The 19909-nt window shown below is 45.7% G+C and overlaps 1 protein-coding gene across 14 annotated transcripts in view; it reads left to right on the forward strand.

Annotated features, from left to right (window-relative positions):
- The window catches only part of ST3GAL6 (ST3 beta-galactoside alpha-2,3-sialyltransferase 6), an 82098-nt gene that overhangs the window by 12227 nt on the left and 49962 nt on the right, over positions 1 to 19909 (forward strand). The window contains exon 2 of one of the 14 annotated variants that reach the window (XM_065587482.1): positions 581 to 654. The exons of the other annotated variants lie outside the window; for them this stretch is intronic. The gene's annotated coding sequence lies outside the window, so the exon portion shown is untranslated. The remainder of the gene's footprint in view (positions 1 to 580; positions 655 to 19909) is intronic. 14 annotated transcript variants of the gene reach the window in all.

A 19909-nucleotide genomic window follows, 5' to 3' on the forward strand; every position in this document is an offset into this window, starting at 1 on the left:
CCAAATAATAAAATTTTATTCTGTAACAAAATCAGTGCAAAAAACCCCCCGATGCAATTTAAAAACAAATACATTAAAAACTTAATAAATTAAGAGAACAGACCTTATGAAGGGAAAAGAATATTTGTGTCTATTTCAGCTGCACATGCATCAACCGTGGGTTTTACATGTCTGTGTATGTGAAGCTGTGATTGTCTTTAATGTCTCCCGGGGTAGAGTGGTAGGGATTGTGCAGCGATCCCATATGCCGTGTGTGTGTGTGTGTGTGTGGCCCTGTAGGGAGGTTGTGATACTGAATTCTCGATGGGCGGCAGAGGGAGGTGAGCCCTGGATCATTGGACTTGCAGATCCACCAGAGTCTGCAGCATCTGTGTTTGCTGCCTGAGAAGCCCTATTATGTCCTGGTGCATCTCCCTCTTATTTTCCTGCACCTTTCTCTTCTCTACACTTTCCTTCTCCAGACTGTCCTCAGTGTTCATCCTCCAGGCCCTGTGCTCATGGTCTGATGCAGCACTGGCTTGCAGGATTTTGCTGAACGTGTCAACCTGAGTCCTCTTTTTCTCCTCTTTATCTGGCTCAGATGTTCCATGGATATGAAGGGAGAGACCCTGAAGGCCACAGCAGCTGCAGATAAAACACTACTCATGTATCATGGTCAGTGCATTCACTATAGAAAGAGAAACTTAAGATGCTGAACTCATGTCCCTTGCTCCCCAAAAGTTTTAAGCACTCAATTCTCACTTCTGCTTGGAATTGCTTGTGCATGGTGGCAGTCACAGTGCCAGCCAGGGTGAGTGTGGCCTGCTGGACGGGAGGGGAAATGAGAAGGGAATTTCTCGCCTGCATGCTTCTAGTTGTATAAGACAATGGCACTGAATACTGGCACCATTTTCTATAGGAAGTGGGTCATTTTAGTTCATATCTCACGCCTGAGGGTAACAAAGGCAGAGAGAGTACACACAGCTGCTGCTAGCATCCTGAAGCCACCCGGGCCCATATGCTAGGGTTACCATAATCCAGCAAGCAAAAAAGAGGACGGGAGGAGCCCCGCCCCTGTCCTGCCCTAGCCCCGCCCCATCCTGCCCTAGCCCCACCCCTGCCCCTCCCACTTCCCCCCCCCTCAGAACCCCCAACCCTTCCTCCGCTCCTTATCCCCTGACTGCCCCCTCCTGGGACCCCTGCCCCTAACTGGCCCCCTAGGACTCTACCCCCTACCTGTACCCTGACTGCCCCAACCCTTATCCACACCCCCACCCCCAGACAGACCCCTGGGACTCCCACGCCCCATCCAACCACTCTCCACCCCCTGACAGCCCCCCCCCCAAAACTTCCGACCCATCTAAATCCCTCTGTTCCCTGTCCCCTGACTGCTCCGATCCCTCTCCCCACTCCTGCCCCCTGACAGGCCCCCCTCCAGAAGTCCCAAACACCCCCCCCCACTCCTTGTCCCCTGACTGCCCCCTCCTGGGACCCCTGCTCCTAACTGCCCTCCAGAACCCCACCCCCTACCTAAGCCTCCCTGTGCCTTGTCCCCTAACTGCCCCCTCCTAAGACTTCCCCCCCCCCCATGCCCCCCAAGACCCTACCCCCTACCTGTACCCTGACTGCCCAAAACCTTATCCACACCCCCAGAAAGCCCCCCCCATCTCTTGACTGCCCCCTCCAAAACCTCCCTGGCCCCCTTGTTATTGGCCTTTCTTCGCCTAATGTCTCGGTGAACTTGCTCAGGAACTGCCTGAGCCGCTGGTCGGCACGCTGGGCAGCAGTGGGGGAGGACTGCCGGAGCCGATCTGCGATGCAGGGAGGGAGGGAGTGATTTCTGCTGCAGGGGGGAGGAGGAGGAGCTCTCTCTGGCTGAGTGTCGGAGCCCCATGTAAGTGGCACCATCCGGCCGGCTGCACTGTTAGCCGCGCGTGCTCTGCATGGGGGGGAAGTCCGGACATTTACAAATTCCCCCCGGACACTATTTTTAGCTTAAAAAGCCGGACATGTCCGGGGGAATCCGGGGGAATGGTAAGCCTACTATATGCTGCTAGCCTCTTTACTGCAATGGTGGTTGCCAAAGTTATTGCTGAGTAGCATGGGAAAGTGTCCTACCATGGAGGAAGAAATAAGGCTGCCAACCCTAGAAACGTTCGGGAGAGGATTGCAGAGTACCTCCATGGAAGTTTCATCAAGATCTTTCAGGAGGATTCAAAGGACGTTCCTGTGTACATAAATAAACAGCTCCACACAAACTCTCTCCCCCTACCTAGCTCTCGAGTGGAAGGAAAAGCAGATATAATACTCTATCTCTCTTGGTTGTACCATTACCTCTTCTAGCATGAGCAAATGAATGTAAAGTCAAAAGACTGTGTCCTGCTACTCTAGGAAGAGGGGCATCCCTTTAATTGAAAATTTGTATACACACTTCCCCGAAGTTCCTACCCCTGCATCAGGCTCACCTGTGCTCAGCTGGCTGAACTGCAGTGGAATCAAAAACAGGCCCTGGCTCACTGCGCAACTGGATCCCCTGGTCACCTATCCCCCATACTCCTCCTCCTCTTCCTCGTATACCACTGCCTCCTCCTGGCTGTTCCTGGCAGGGGCTTGTGACTCGGGCACAATGGTGCTTTTTTGTGGGGAGGGAGGTCTCTGCCAGGGATGGCACACAGTTCTTTGTAAAAGCGGCAGGTCTGCAGCTTAACACCAGATCGATCGTTGACCTCCTTGGCCTTCTGGTATGCCTGCCGCAGCTCCTTGGCTTTCACGTGGCCCTGCTGCTGGTCCCTGTCATAGCCCTTCTGCATCCCCTAAACAATCTGCTCTTAGATGTCCATGTTTCTATGCTTGGATTGGAGCTGTGCCTGCACAGCCTCTTCTCCTAAGAGAGCCAATATCTCCTGTTTACTCCAGGCAGGAGCACGTCTGGAGCATGTAGCCAGCATGGTCAGCTGGGCAGTTGCACTCAACAATGGAGAGCCACTCGCTGTGCTTGCCAAGCCAGGTAATTAGGAAAAAGGAATTTCAAAAATCTGTAGGACTTTAAAGGGGTCTCTGTGACCCCTGGCATCAGAGTTCACAGTGGTGTCTAGAACGGTCAGTCTGGGGCATTGTTGGACAGCTGTTGGAGGACAGTTAGGGTCGACATAACTAATGCAGTGTCTGCACTCTCACTGCATTGACCTAAGTACATCGACTGTGGCTCTACCCCACTTGGGGAGGTGTTGTTAAGTTGGTGTAATGTTCCCCATCATTTTGTATTGAAAGTTGATTATCGATGAATCCTATCCTATGAAATATCTATACTGAAAATAATATAGAGTCCGATTACGTCTACACTGCAAGCCAAGGGAGTGATTCCCCTGCAGGTGTGCACATACTCTCTGTAAAGCAATGAGAGCTAGTGCAAGTGTAAATAGCAGTGCAGCTATGGTCGCATGTGCAGTGGTAGCACAAATCAGCCATGCTGAGTACATCCACACTGGTTTCAGGAATGTTCATGGCTAAGTCATGCCTCTGCTGTGGCTGATCATGCTAGTGCGACTACGCTACAATTTATACTCATGTGAGCTTTGATCAAGCAACAGCAAGTATGTATACTCAAGCAGTGGAATTACACCCTTTAGCTCGTAGTGTAAACATTGCCTAAGGGGCAAAAAGGTTTTAAAACTGATTACTTACCGGTATAAACTTATTGCTGCCTTCCAAAGTAGGTTTGCCAACTTAAAAGGGCTAAATATATTGCTTGCATCATCGGCAATGTTTTTTTAGAGCCAGATTTGCAGCTACACTGTGTATTTACAAAAAGAAGAACAGGAGTACTTGTGGCACCTTAGAGACTAAGTGTGAGCATACTTACAAGGGGAGATAGAATCAATGTTTGTAATGGCTCAGCCATTCCCAGTCCTTATTCAAACCGGAATTGATTGTGTCTAGTTTGCATATCAATTCTAGCTCAGCAGTCTCTCGTTGGAGTCTGTTTTTGAAGTTTTTCTGTTGTAATATAGCCACCCGCAGGTCTGTCACTGAATGACCAGACAGGTTAAAGTGTTCTCCCACTGGTTTTTGAGTATTTTGATTCCTGATGTCAGATTTGTGTCCATTAATTCTTTTGCGTAGAGACTGTCCGGTTTGGCCAATGTACATGGCAGAGGGGCATTGCTGGCACATGATGGCATATATCACATTGGTAGATGTGCAGGTGAACGAGCCCCTGATGGTATGGCTGATGTGATTAGGTCCTATGATGATGTCACTTGAATAGATATGTGGACAGAGTTGGCATCGGGGTTTGTTACAAGGATAGGTTCCTGGGTTAGTGGTTTTGTTCAGTGATGTGTGGTTGCTGGTGAGTATTTGCTTTAGGTTGGGGGGTTGTCTGTAAGCGAGGACAGGTCTGTCTCCCAAGATCTGCGAGAGTAAAGGATCATCTTTCAGGATAGGTTGTAGATCTCTGATGATGCGCTGGAGAGGTTTTAGTTGGGGGCTGAAGGTGAATTGATATGCAAACTAGACACAATCAACTCCGGTTTGAATAAGGACTGGGAATGGCTGAGCCATTACAAACATTGATTCTATCTCCCCTTGTAAGTATGCTCACACTTCTTATCAAACTGTCTGTACTGGGCTATCTTGATTATCACTTCAAAAGTTTTTTTTTTCTCTTAATTAATTGGCCTCTCAGAGTTGGTAAGACAACTCCTACCTGTTTATGTTCTCTGTATGTGTGTATATATATCTCCTCAATATATGTTCCATTCTATATGCATCCGAAGAAGTGGGCTGTAGTCCACGAAAGCTTATGCTCTAATAAATTTGTTAGTCTCTAAGGTGCCACAAGTACTCCTGTTCTTCTTTTTGCGGATACAGACTAACACGGCTGCTACTCTGAAAACTGTGTATTTACTAGCTCCTGAAATTTTCAGCTCTGCTTTGCATTATTGGGCATGTTAATTTGCCAATAATAAATTCACGTTTAAAAAAACCCCACAGCATTCCAGGGATCATTTTGCAATTTTGCAAATAACTCTTTCTGTTGTATATAACAATTCTTTGATAGTTTGAAAATCGGTTTATTTTCCAACACCTTTGTTTGCATACGCTGACTTGCATATTATAGAATTTCTCACTAGTGCTTAGCTTTTGCAGTGTGTGTTTTGTTTTAAAGAAAAAGATCAATGTATTATTACTGGGAAAATTAAACCACGTATATAGACAATTGTATGAGCTTGCAAACGTACATAATATTTAAAATGCAAAAGATCTGAGCCCTTCAGACTTGACACTGCCCTTGTTTCAGGTTTGGATTTAGCTTCCTCCCAGGTACTAGTAGTTAAGATGCGATCATAGTCCTACTTTTAATTTTCAGAATCAGAAAGCAGTGTGAATTTAGAATCAGAAAGGCGTTGGGTTGACAGTCCTGAAGCTTAACGTCTTCCATGTTATCCAAAGAATAGAGCATAGGCAGCTGCAGTGCAAGCTTCCTTCATGCTGACCTGCAGCTTTTACCTTAATTCTGACTTGGAAGGGACACTGCTGGTGAAGAGAACAGATCCGCTTCCAGGATTAATTAATAAGTGTGGGGAAATTTGATGACTTTCCCCCCAAAATCTTAGCTTTGCATTTTTTACCAGTCATGCTGTGAGAATATTGAGCGTCCTAGTCCTCCCTCCTCCCCCACCTAGCCAGACACCACAGACTTGCTCACGAAGTCCATTTCTAGGTTGAAATTTTGCCCTGAAGGACTTAAGACAGTTGCTTTTGGCAACGTTGGCTTATGGAGAGAAGATGTGGAGCCACGTAGCAGTCTCACACCCACATTTATAATACATACACAGAAAAGGTTAGTAGGGATTGAGGTCTTCAGGCATACATGCATTCTGCCTCCAAAGCCTGCATTGGGTCCTGTGTTTCCAAGGTCCTCAACCCCATGATCTTGCAAGGCCAGAAACGCCAAGGCATTAACAGTTGCAAGGGGAAGGGCAGCTGCTGCCCCATATTTCTGTTGGTTGTGAATCAGATGAGTGTCTCATGGTGCTTTGGGGCTGGCCTCCTGGAGCACCAGAAGTTTGGGTTGCTCTGTGAAAGGCAGGTTGTCCCTCTGCTGCATAATTAGAGATGAATGTTCCGCAGCTGTCAATAAGAGAGGGCTGTTGAACCATATAAGTTTGTTGCCGGCACAGAGGGCCCGAGGACAGCAACAGCGGGGTTCGTTGCCCGGTGTGCTTCGCGCCAATAAACACACCAGGGTGGAGAAGCAATCAAAGTTTATTTGAGATCTCAAAGTGGTGCAAGGAGACAGGCAAGTCTCAGATCAAGCACACCAGCAAAAACAGTTTTTCTCTTCTTATACATTTTACAACTAAGCCCCCCCCTCTTCTCCCCCTTTCTACCCCCCCACCCCTCCCTTTCTTCCCCCTCCCCTCTCTACCGAAGGCATGTTTATACATTTAAGCAGTTAAATCATTTTGGCGGCTCTGAGTCTAGCTCGTTAGCAACTTCTCCCTAAACCGTTATCTGGTCCTGTTTCCCCTTGATTTATTATCTCCTCTCCAGCTAGAAACATACAGGCCTCATTATTACTGCTTGGTACCTGGTATGAGGGGGGTTGTAACTGATAACTGCCTGTTTACACATTCCAATTTCTGCCTCTGTTTTTTTGAGGTTGATTAGAGTTAAACATGGAAGAACTTTGGTTCATTCAGGCTTAGTGACACCAACAAGTTCAAAATGTGAAAAAGGAACATTTTTGATCTTGTATAGTTGCAGCCATCTTAATCAGTACAATTTTTGTTTGCACAAAGTTATTGAAATATTGTAAACTTGGTTGCATTCCATAAACTGTGAACCAGGAATGTTTTGGTGGAAAGATCATTTTGTTGCAAATATTTCTAATCATCCTTACTATTCAGTCTTTGCCCTGCTTATTGGGACTGCCAAAGGAAAGTCCAATTGTATAGGTGATGCTTTATTATTATTATTTATTTTATTTTATATGTAGACAACTGTTCATTAGGAGTTGCCGAGCCTGCTCACCCCTTCCGCCAAAACCAACCAGGCAATCTCCAGATAGTAACAACTTTTGGTCACTATTATCCCAGCCAGGAGTTGAACCAGTGAACTAAATTAAAGTGTTCTACGTTGGGGTGTCAGACATGTCCCATCCAGTGAATGCAGCTACCTGTTGTATTTCTGTAGCCCACAGGGCATGTCCAGATTCTGCAGAGTCTGCGTTTTGTTTTTCTTTTTTGAAGCAATTTTCTAGTCCTTGTGATTGCAAAAAAAACTGCCAAACATGAACCAGGGGTAAACTGGTGCAATGTTACCTCTCAGAGTATGCAGACAGGCTGAAACAATGGCTCAGAGAGGTGTGAACACTGCAGTCCCCTAGTAACCCTGCTGGAGTATCAACCACAATGGTGACACTTTAATGTCAACAATAACTATGATGTTGCTGATCCTTTTGTGGATGTAATGGGAAAAGGGTTGAAGAGAAGCCTAGGCGGTAGACTTTGGGAATTGCTGCAGGGAAGGAAACATAGAAGGAAGAACAAAGGAAAGATGTAAAGACAAGGAAAAGGGAGAGAAATTGAGGAAGAGGAAAGAAGAGAAACAAAGGGCACAAATAGCAGTGATCCAAAGTTGGGGGAGTGAGGGGCATGGTGGGTCATATTCTTCCACTGATTGATATTGAATGTGACAATAAAGTACTAAATAAATAAAAGTTTAGTTACTGCGTAAAGGCCAGGTTCTATCCTCAATCTTCGTGCAAACCTCCTATTGACATCACTGGGCAATGTTGTGGATGAAGAGAGCTATGAAGTCCTACATTTATGTCCTGGCCCGCAGACCAGAACTAAAAACAGAATTCAGCTCTCTCCACCAAGTAAATTTGCCACTCTGGAGTCCTATATTCTATTGTAGGCTTCATGAACTATCCAGCCCCACATCAGGAAGTAGTTTTAAAATAAGAGACGGGCATTGTATGCAGTTAGGATGTGGATTTCCTCATGCAGGAAAGAACTGAATGGTTGCTTTCTTTAACTTAAATGGCATGTAGAACTCAAATAGCAATCACAAGCAGAATTTTGCCACTGTTCCCGGAACTGTTGACTGCTGTGACCTTATTCCCTGTGTAGCATTATTTTTAGTTAGGATCCCTTTTCCTTTACCACAATAGTGCTAACTTAAAAGAAAAATTCCTAAATACCAATTCTCTATATACCAAATGTATTGTTTCCTTGATGCGTTCTTCCTAAAACACTTCTAGTCCAACCAATTCCAAAGAATATGAAAGATGTCCCTGTATAAACTTAGACTGTAAGTTCCCCAAAGTGCTTGGTAGAATTTTATATAAAATTTCAATGGATATTAATGTTTATTTTTAAGCATTTTTTTCAGATTTTTATCTATTAAAATTTTCACAGTTGTAGGAAATTATGGGGACAGGTCAGACAATGGAGGGGGTCAGACTTATTACTTAATGACAGGAGACACGGAGATTCAAAAAGTTAAAGCTTTACAATCATTAAAACACAAATTGTCAACATTGCATGTCAAAATATACAAATTAAATATCCTTAAATCAAACTCAAATAGGTTCTTAAGCAGCATTTTTCTTACTTTGCCCTATTTGTAAAGTTCAGTTGTCATTGATGGAAATATTTTTTTGTTGGTGGGTGTGGGTGTGTGGTGAAATTGATGTTTACTGACCGTTACCAATAAAAATCTAATCCTGCCTAGCCTAGCCGTAGTAGCCATGGCTTCATATGTATGTTTTTACTATGCCCTAGCATAATAGAACCCTGGCTCTGATTCAGGTCTCCGGGTGTTACTGCATAACAAGTGTAACAAACAATAATGATTGTATGTAGGGCCAAATTCTTCTTTTTTTCACACCAGTGAAAATCTGGAATAGCTCCACTGAAGTCAATGGAATTACTCTGGGTTTGTCCTGGTATGACTGAGAGAAGGAATATCTACATGGAGTTATTCTAGATTTACCATTGGTGCAGCTGAGCCATATTTAACTCTTGGTAGAGAGGTGAGTTAAGCCTTTAACACCACGGAGTCCTGGTCTGTGACTTGTCCTCCTAGACGCTATAGTAGTAGTAGTCAGGGCCGACGGGGGGGGAAGCCGGTACAAATTACCGGGGCCCGTCAGTCTGGAAGGGAGCCTGGGGCCTGGCTTCTCCGGCTTCCCCCCCTCTCGTCGGCCCTGTTTAGCCGGTCCGCCCTTGCTGGGGCGGGGCGAAATTTTTTTTTCACCAGGGCCCGAACTCACTTTCGGCGGCCCTGACTATAGTATCACAAATAATTAATAATAATACTTAGCTCAACTTACATTTTAAATCAAGATTGTCACACCTCTTGTCCCTGATTTTGCATTCAAATTTCTTTTCTTTTTGTTCTTCAATTTTAAATGCAATTTATTATAGATTTAGACTGAGTTTTTCACAGGCAACTAGGGGATTTAGCCACATATACTCCCCCTTACTATTAATGGGAACTGAGGCTAAATCTGCAACTCCCATTAAAATCAGTGGCAGCTGTGTGGCTAAATTCCTAGTCAGTTCTGAAAATCTCCACTTCATTATTAAAAGGAAAAGCTAGTGTCGTCTTTTAAAATGAGACTGGAGCTAGGGGTTTGGGAAACATTCACATGTAATCAGGCAAAACTCCCTGGGTTTGTGGTTTTATTGGGAACTTTCTGAATTAACTTTGGTAGATTTGTGGTTTCTGGTGGAAATTGCGTGGGTTTGCATGAATTTGGACCCAAACCTGGGCAAAACTTGACTAGTTTCAACTGGGCTTTAGACTTTGTGGGGTTTTTTGATTTGGGATGGTGAAGGGTTGTTTATTTGATCCTGACACTTTGGGCTGTGTCAACCCATGTGAATACAAAACAATGATTCATATAGCTCTGCTACGTGCCTTCTTTTGGAATGTTTTCTTTCTTCAGAATTGCAGATAGCAGACCCTTTGTCAGAGAGTAATGAAGTGTGCACGAAGGAGTAATCTGCTGCTGAGATGTGTACATGGCTATTAATTAGGACTGTCAAGTGATTAAAAAATTAATTGCGATTAATCGTGCTGTTAAACAATAATAGAATAACATTTATTTAAATATTTTTGGATGTTTTCTACGTTTTCTAATGTATTGATTTCAATTACGACACAGAATACAAAGTGCACAGTGCTCACTTTATATTTATTTTTTATTACAAATATTTGCACTGTAAAAAAAAATATTTTTCAGTTCATCTAATGCAAGTACTGTAGTGCAATCTCTTTATTGTGAAAGTTGAACTTACAAATTCAGAATTATGTTGAAAAAAACTTGATTCAAAAATAAAACAATGTATAACATTACAGCCTACAAATCACTCAGTCCTTCTTCAGCCAATCGCTCAGACAAACAAGTTTGGTTACAATTTGCAGGAGACAGTGTTGCCTGCTTCTCGTTTACAATGTCATCTCAAAGTGAGAACAGGTATTTGCATGGCACTGTTGTAGCTGGCTTTGCAAGACATTTTACATGCCAGATGTGCTAAAGCTTCATATGTCCCTTCATGCTTCAACCACCATTCCAGGGGACATGCGTCTATGTTGATGACAAGTTCTGCTCGATAACGATATAAAGCAGAATGGACCGACACACATTCATTTTCATCATCTGAGTCAGATGCCACCAGCAGAAGGTTGATTTTCTTTTTTGATGGTTCGGGTTCTGTAATTTCCAGATCTGAGAGTTGCTCTTTTAAGACTTCTGAAAGCATGCTCCTCGCCTTGTCCCTCTCAGAGTTTGGACGGCACTTCAGATTCTTAAACCTTGGTTGAGTGCTGAAGCTATTTTTAGAAATCTCACATTGGTACCTTCTTTGCATTTTGTCAAATCTGCTGTGAAAGTGTTCTTAAAACAAACGTGCTGGGTCATCATCTGAGACTCCTATGACATGAAATATATGGCAGAATGCGTGTAAAATAGAACAGGAGACATACAGTTCTCCCCCAAGGAGTTCAGTCACAAATTTAATTAACGCATTATTTTTTTAACGAGCATCATCAGCATGGAAGCATGTCCTCTGGAATGGTGGCCAAAGCATGAAGGGGCATATGAATATTTAGCATATCTGGGACGTAAATACCTTGCAATGCCGGCTACAAAAGTGCCATGCGAATGCCTGTTCTCACTTTCAGGTGACATTGTAAATAAGAAGCAGGCAGCAGTATCTCCCGTAAATGTAAACAAACTTGTTTGTCTTAGCGATTGGCTGAACAAGAAGTAGGATTGAGTGGACTTGTAGGCTCTAAAGTTCTACGTTGTTTCGTTTTGAATGCAGTTATGTAACAAAAATAATCTACATTTGTAAGCTATACTTTCATGATAAAGAGATTGCACTACAGTACTTGTATGAGGTGACTTGAAAAATACTATTTCTTCTGTTTATCATTTTTTTGAGTTAATCGCGTGAGTTAACTGCGGTTAATCAACAGTCCTACTATTAATTGCTTCCTGCTTTCTCAAACATTGTGCAGCATGTCGCTTTATTTATTGTCATGTGTTCTATTTATTTTTTACATTCGGAGATAGAAGAAAGCCTCAGTCCATTGTTACTGTTGCATGCCAAGACTTGAGGGGAAACAAGTTAAACTGACTCAAACTCTGTTGACCTTCAGAGTAAGCAGCAATGCCTGTTGATTTGCCAAGGTTCTTTAGAAGAGGAGCTAGAGAGGGAGTAGTTGGATTGTGGGAGCCCTAACATATGGCTGAGGAAAAGTCATAATTGTCTGGGTTTATATTGTTTATTTGACTGCCCTATCACATTCCAATAAAGGCACTGCACCAGGAGGGCTTCTGAAATTGGAAGGCTAAAAGGATTTTTTAGCTGGGTGTATTGCAATCTCATATAGATTAGACTGGCTGTAGGTTACATCAAGCTGTTAAGGAAGTAACTATGAATAGAGGGCCTCACGGCTTTCTTCCAGAAGCCCACAAATGGAATCCAGTTTTCATCCAACCTAAAGGAACTGGTCATTTTGCCAATTTCCTCCAAATACTTGAAGATTAAGGGGAAAATGTCAAGGTAATCCTCTTTGACCCTTATTGACATGGAAAATGCCATCAGGGTTTCCCACCCAGGAGCTGTCAACTCATTACAATTTGGTGACTCTTCCCATCATCCTTCAACTCCTGACCCTGGAGGTAGCTAATTTATATCAGGAAAGTCTGGAATGGAATAAATATAATAATTACAGACACATATGCCTTAATAATAATTCAAAGGGGCTGTTGTGTTGAAAAATTATCCATGTGTATCCTCTAGCTGTGAGGATCATGTCTTCCTTCATCATCAAACACACAAAAGAAAACATGGATCCAATCTTGCATTATAGTTATTGTTGAGCTAGTGTTGTTATGCTTTGTAGCTCCCACACTGTCAAGGAGAGGCCATCTCATTGTCTCCCAGAGTGGTTGAACAAGGTCAGTTGAAAGAAGACTGGGGTAAGCAAGGACACAATCTCATTGACTCCTTCTATTTAATAGCATCTTTAAAACTTGTAATTTATTGGTGTTTAATCTTCATTAAAGAAAGGACAGTCACAGGTTGGAATGTCCCAAACCAGTTTTTGGAATCTTGGAAATTTGGCAGTGGACAGCACTCTCTCCCTTAGTAGTAGTAGTAATAATAATATTTAAAAACAAGCCTATTTATACTACACTAGCTATTCCGTTTCAAGTTATTTTTTATGTTTACTAGCAGACAGTATATGAGCACAAAACAACCAGACACTCTCAGTCAGAATGACCTTTATTTTATATTAACAGAACAAAAGTAAGTTCTCCATGAGACAAAGCACATAGTATGTGTATGCTCTGAAGCTGCAGCAGGGAGGGAGACTTCTCTCCACTTAGGGTATGTCTGTATTGCAATTGGGGGTGTGATTGCAGCTCAGGTAGTCAGACCCATGCTAGTTTTAATCTAGCTAGCTTGGCTAAAAATAGCTGTGAAGATGCAGGGGCACCGACCCTGGGGTGGGATAGCAACACAAGTAGGTACCCAAGGTTCCAGATGGGCTTGTACAGCCAGCGCTAAAGCCCACGCTGCTGGGTCTTCACTACTATTTAAGTTGTGCTAGCTGGATTAAAGCTAGCATGGGTATGCCTACCCCAGCTGCAATCATGTACCCCAACTGCAGTGCAGACATGCCCTTAAAGAAGTGTAGTGCACAAAAAGCTGGTGCACATGCATCTCATGGGAAAGCAGGTGAAGCCAATTGTTAGGGCTGTTCCTAGCTGTATTAGAGCATGTTATGCAGGATACAGTGGGGGGTGGGGAGTGAGAGGGTGCCTCTAGCTTCCTTGTTTGTGACCAGGGGCCACCCAGTCTGTGTCTACTGCTTCCCAACTAACTAGCAAATGCAAAAGCTTCTGGGCTGTAGTCAGTCCCAACTTCAGCTAGAGGGGAAGCAACATGCACTGGGGGGCTGGTAGCAGTAGATCCTAGATAGACAGGGAAGGAACAAGAGATCCCGAGCAAGACAAGAGAGCTGCAAAGGGAACAAGACAAGCTGCTGTAGCTCTGTTACTGAATTCACCCAATGGCAGTACCCCAGGGCTTTTGCACCCCAGTGGAAGAGAGGCTGGATTGTGTTGACTGGCTTCTCTCACCTACATGTAAGAGTCAAAGATGGTAAATTGGGGGAGGATGAGAACTTTGTTGATATGAGAGACCTCCAAGGTTGAGTGGATTGAGAGGAGGAAGCTGTTTTTCTTCCCACCATGATTTTGGAGCAAGACTGAAGGCGTGTCTACACTACAAAGTTAAGTCGACATAAGGCAGCTTATGTCGATCTAACTATGTAAGCAAATACATTGCCATGTTCCTCCCCCCTGCTGTAACTCGCCCGCTACACTGACTTAGTAAATTCAAATGAATGAGCGGCATAAGGCTTAGGTCTATGTAATTCGGGCAAAGCAGTGTCTGTGTAGACACTGCCTTACTTGTTGTAGGGTGCCTGTTTTGAAATGGGGTGTGGGGGTGTTCCAGCTATGAGCCCCAGCATTGCTGACAGCTGGAGCCTCACAGACCGGCACTAAAAGCCTGGGCTATGGGCTCCCTGCAGAGCTCCCAGCTACAGCCCAACTGCCACCCGGGCTCTCAGCCACCCACACTGCCCCTCTTAAGTCGGCGCAAGCACTCCTGGTGAGGACGCGCACCACCGACAGACGGAGGGTAGTGTAGCCATGAAAAACTGTAGTAATTACTATGTTAGGTTGACTTAATTGTGTAGTGTAGACATGGCCTGAGAATTGGAAGGGTGCCTGAACTGCTGGGATGGACTTTGTGTCTTGCTCTAGAGGTGGAGCTTAGAGTGGAACAACACTGTGGCACGTTGTGAATATGTAGGTTTGGGGGCAGTTGGTTGTATGGGTTTTCTTCACTCAATTCATGTAGCTGTGAATAAAGATGCACAATCCAGGAAACAATACCATGCAAAGTATAAGCCAGAATCCAGATGTTTAGTATCAGTTCTATTGTTTTGGCTTTTCTATCTCATGAGGGAGGAGTGCCAACAGACAAGTAGCCCATTTAACCACTGATCTTGCATGAAAGGACAAAGTGTTAAACCATCCCTGATTTGATTAGGGATGAGACCCTGCATGGTTTGTTTTCTTTAAAGGTGTTGATGGGCTAAGGAGGGAGAGAGCCTTCTAAGGGCATGGCGACACTTGCAGCTGTAGAGCGCTGTGAGTTAAACCAGCCTTCGGAGAGTGCAGGAGGGAAAGCGCTGCAGTCTGTCGACACTGACAGCTGCAAGCGCACTGGTATGGCCACATTTGCAGCACTTGCAGCAGCATTGGGAGTGGTGCATTATGGGCAGCTATCCCACAGACCACCTCTTCCCATTCTGGCGCTGTGACTTGTGGGAAAGGGGTGGGAGGGAGGGGCATTCTGGGTCCTGTCCCAACACCCCATGATGCATCGGTTCGCATCCTAGCAATCCCTGTGCTTCAGTCCACGTTTGGCACCATCTTTCAACGATTTTTGTACTGCGCGCTCTGTCTTCCCTTTCGGTCTGTGGGAATGGAGCCTGAACTGCTGAGGAATATGCTGACGAGTCTCACCAGCATATCACGTTTGGCCGTCAAGTTACTCCTTAAGATCCAAACTGACAGTGAGGATTCCAACGATGATATCGACTCAAGTAACACATACGACACAAGATTGCTTGTTTCAGAGTAGCAGCCGTGTTAGTCTGTATCCGCAAAAAGAACAGGAGTACTTGTGGCACCTTAGAGACTAACAAAGATTGCTTGTGGCATTCACAGACATGCTCAGCACCGTGGAACGCTGCTTTTGGGCTCGGGAAACAAGCACCGAGTGGTGGGATCGCATCGCCCTGCAAGTCTGGGATGACGAGCAGTGGCTGCAGAACTTTCGGATGAGAAAAGCCACTTTCATGGGACTGTGCGATGAGCTCACCCCCACCCTGCGGCGCAAGGACACAAGATTGAGAGCTGCCCTGCCAGTGGAGAAGCGGGTGGCTATTGCAATCTGGAAGCTGGCAACTCCAGACAGTTTCCGATCGGTCGCTAACCAGTTTGGAGTGGGAAAGTCAAAGAACCGTGACGCTGGGTAATGTGCAGGACATTGTGGCTGGCTTTGCACAAATGGGTTTCCCTAACTGCAGAGGGGTGATAAATGGGACGCATACTCCAATTCTGGCACCAGCCCACCTAGCCTCCGAGGACGTTAATCGTATTTTCCTATGGTTCTCCAGGCTCTTGTGGATCATCGTGGGCGTTTCATTGACATTAACGTGGGCTGGCCCAGAAAGGTGCATGATGCACGCATCTTTCGGAACACTGGCCTGTTCAGGAAGCTACAAGCTGGGACTTTTTCCCCAGACCAGAAGATCACTGAAGGGGAAGTCGAAATGTCCATTGTGATCCTTGGAGACCCCACTTACCCTTTAATGCCGTGGCTCATGAAACCCTACACAGAGAGCCTTGACAGCAGCAAGGAGCGGTTCAACAACAGGCTGAGCAAGTGCAGAATGACTGTGGAGTGTGCTTTTGGCCGTTTAAAGGGCCGCTGGCACTCTCTGTATGGGAAGCTGGACCTGGCCGATGACAACATCCCCGCGGTTATATCTGCGTGCTGTACCCTCCATAACATTTGTGAAGAGAAGGGTGAAAGATTCACTCAGGCATGGAACTCGGAGGTTCAACATCTGGAGGCTGAATTTGAACAACCAGAGAGCAGGGCTATTAGAGGGACCCAGCGCAGGGCTGCAAGGATTAGGGATGCCTTGAGGGAGCAATTTGAGGCTGAAAGCCACCAGTAATGTCTGGTGCCCTGCACGGGAGTGAAGTGCAGTGGTTCCCATGTTAGTAGGAATCTGTGTTTGCTACGCTGACTTGCAGTGCCTGTTGCTTTCCTGGGCTAAGGTGTCTTTTACTTTATGCAATAATAAAGAATGTTTTCAAAGCCAAAAAATCCATTTATTGAAAAGAAACACAACTGCTTGGGAAACAGAAAGGGCAAGGTGGGGAACGGTTCAATCACAGATTTGCGTACGTCCTGTTCTCATACTCAACCTTCCTGTCTGGAGTGCCGTGCAATGAGTGCTGCACTTCAGGCTGGCTAAAATGCATGGTGATGGGGGTTGAGTGCAGTGGGTAAGGGTCGTAGTTTGCAGGGTGGTGAAGCTACAGGTGTTGGAGGCAGCTGGTGGCGATAAGAACCCGGATGTTGGGGAAAGTGAGTTGGAGGTGACATGGGGCACAAGGGAAAGAGTTTTGGGACAAGAGCTGCAGGGGGGCAGGCGCGGTAGTGCTCCACCTGCATGGCTACGAGTGCCTGGATAGAGGCCACTTGGTGCTCCATGATGCTTATCAGCCAATCCATGCTTTGCTGCCAGTGATCCTCATTCTGCTGGTGGATCCTGCTTTCACTCTCCCTCCACTCCTGCACTTTTGGATTCTCATTAAGGGACTGGTGCATTACTTCATGCAGTATGTCTTCTTTGCTTCTACATGGCCTCTTCCTAATCCTTTGGAGTCTTTCGGCCGGTGATAACATGGACCGCTGAGATCTTAAGGTTGCATCTGTAAAGGCAAAATGCAACACTTAGCAGAGGCAGCACTGTTCACACCAGACAGAGCAATGATTCCCCCGTACTTAAGGGCAAGCACAGTCTGCACAATAGTAGAATTTGCTCATCTCAAAGCGAGCGCACATAACCCATGGGAGCCCCAAAATGGCGAATAAGCTCAGGGTCAAGCGCGACTGATTGATTGTTTCACAGCCGTACTGTCCTCTGGGTTTCTGTGCCTTGGGGAGAGCCAACAGCTGCAGGGGGCCCCTATACTGAACACTTCACTCCACATTTTCCACAGGAGTTCGTCCTGGAAGATATCTTGCTGCTGAGGGTGACCTGGGAAGCAAGGGAGGGTCTTCTACTACAATGCGGCAAGGGAGGGTCTTCTACTACAATGCGGCTTCTGCTCTGGCCCATATGCAGCTTGCCTGTGTGCAGCAATGGTCCCCCCACCCCTCACGGCACAGTGGTACAGACATGTTATCCTGACTGGGACAAGGACCACAGTGGAGACCTTTGAAGAGATCACTGAGGCCGATGTGAGAGAGCACATCAACGCCCTATTCCACATCTAGGCATGCATGCAGCCCTAACCCTCCTCACCCCAAGAGCCCGCACCGAATAACTTCCTTCCCAAGATAAAAGCTGCTTACCTGGCACCTCCTCTGGTGTTTGTCGTTTCCCAAGCACCAGGCACCGCGATTGGCTACCTTCCTCCTGGCTTGAGAACAGCTTCCTCTTCCTCAGCACCCTCGCTCCCGCTTTCCTCCTCCTCCTCCTCCTCCTGCCTTGTTGAACTGGGCTCTGAAGTGTCCATGGTGGTCTTCAGGGTGGAGGTGGGGCTGCCCCCAAGTATTGTGTCCAGCTCTTTGTAGAAATGGCATGTTGTGGGGGCAGCACCGGAGCGGCTGTTTGCCTCATGGGCTTTGCAGTAGACATTCCGCAGCTCCTTCATTTTAACCCTGCACTGCACTATGTCCCCGTCATGGCCCCTTTCCATCATGTCCCTTGATAGCTGCCTAAAGGTATCGTAATTCCTACGGCTGGAGCACAGCTGGGACTGAACAGCTTCCTCCCCCCAGACACTGATGAGGTCCAGCACCTCGCCATTGCTCCATGCTGGGGATCGCCTGGCACGTGGAGGCATGGTCACCTGGAAAGATTCGCTGAGAGCACTCCACGCCTTGCTGAGCAAACAGGAAGGGGATTTTCAAAATTCCCAGAGAATTTAAAGGGCAGGTCTGATGGTTGGTCACCTGAGGGCAGGGCAGTAGAGTTCAAAGTGATGGCCAGAATGGCTAGAACAGGCATTATGGGACACTTCTGGAGGCTGATTAGAGCGCATTCAAAGATCAGGGCGTCCACACTGGCGCCGTGGCGCTCCAGCGGGGGCGCATCAAACATTACTCAACTTGCTGAGGTGGATTACCAGGAGCGCTCTAGCTGCGGAGTCCGAGCGCTCTACATGCCTTGCCAGTGTGGACACGTCGTGAGTTAGAGCACACAGGGCTGCTTTAATGCACTCTTAACTCGCAAGTGTAGCCATGACCTAAGATGAGAAGGTGCTAGTGTTAAGACTCTGTGCTCTATCTATGACACAAGGTCTTGGAACAAATTCAAGAGGACTGGAAGAAAACTGATATTTTGCCAATAATTGAAAAGTGTAAAAGGGATGCCCTGGTAATTATGGACCTGTTAGTTTAACAATGATAACAGGCAAGATAATGGAGCATCTGATACTGGATTTGATTAATAAAGAATTAAAGGAGTGTAATGTATTTAATACCAATCAATGCAATCAATTATATATGTTTTTCAATGAGATTAGAAGTTTGGTTGATAAAGGTAATATTGTTAATGTAATATACTTAAACTGCTAGGATTGGCAGTGGCCCGTGCCAGGTGCTTCAGAGGGAATGAACAGAATAGGGAATCATCAAGTGATCAAGGCATTTGACTTGATAAAAGTGCGTATTAGAACAACAGTAAATGAACATGGCTCACATTAAATAGATTGAAAAGTAGCTGCCTGATAGGTCTCAAAATATAATTGTAAATGAGGAACTATAGTCAAGCAGGTGTGTTTCTAGCAGGGTCCCACAAGGGGCAGTTTTTGGTCCTATACTATTTAACATATTTATCAATGACCTGGAAGACAAATTCAAATAATCACTGATCTAGTTTACAGATGACACCAAAACGGGGAGAGACAGCAACAAGTGTCTGTAGGTTCAGACTCCAGCACTGGGAGTATGGAAAGTTTTCCCAGCCTGGATCAGGTGGGTTCCACAAACGGGAAATTCCACTCCTAATGCCCATGAATCTGTTCCTTGAAACTAGACCCCAGATTGAACTAGTTCTGCCTGGGTTTTCATACTCTGTACCCTTCCTATGTCCACGCAGTGTAGTTCTGTCACCTCCAAAAACTCCCACTCTGCCCATCTCTCTCCAGCAGGAACCCACCATAAACTTCTTGATAATCCCTTACCTGAGCTGGCTCTGTTGCCGATTTCTCCTCCCCCCCCCCCCACCCCCCCACCCCCCCCCGATGATGGGACAATCTGTAGCATGTGGATGGTTTTCTGCAGTGAAGTCAAAGTGAAAAGGGCAATTGGAGAAATTTCAAAAGGAGCTTTTGTCTATTTCACACCCCAATTAAACTGAGCCAGCCACTGTGACTACTTGCTGGGTGCCAGACACCAGCTCAATTCCTTCTTTGGAAAATCACCTTGCTTATGAAAATGAAGGCAGGGTGAGGGTGAAAAGAAGGGTTAGAATCAATTTACACTTAGCCTTGCATTCTTCACGAGGTGCTTTG

Source organism: Chrysemys picta, chromosome 1 (assembly GCF_011386835.1).
Source record: "Chrysemys picta bellii isolate R12L10 chromosome 1, ASM1138683v2, whole genome shotgun sequence".
NCBI classification, from domain to species: domain Eukaryota; kingdom Metazoa; phylum Chordata; order Testudines; family Emydidae; genus Chrysemys; species Chrysemys picta.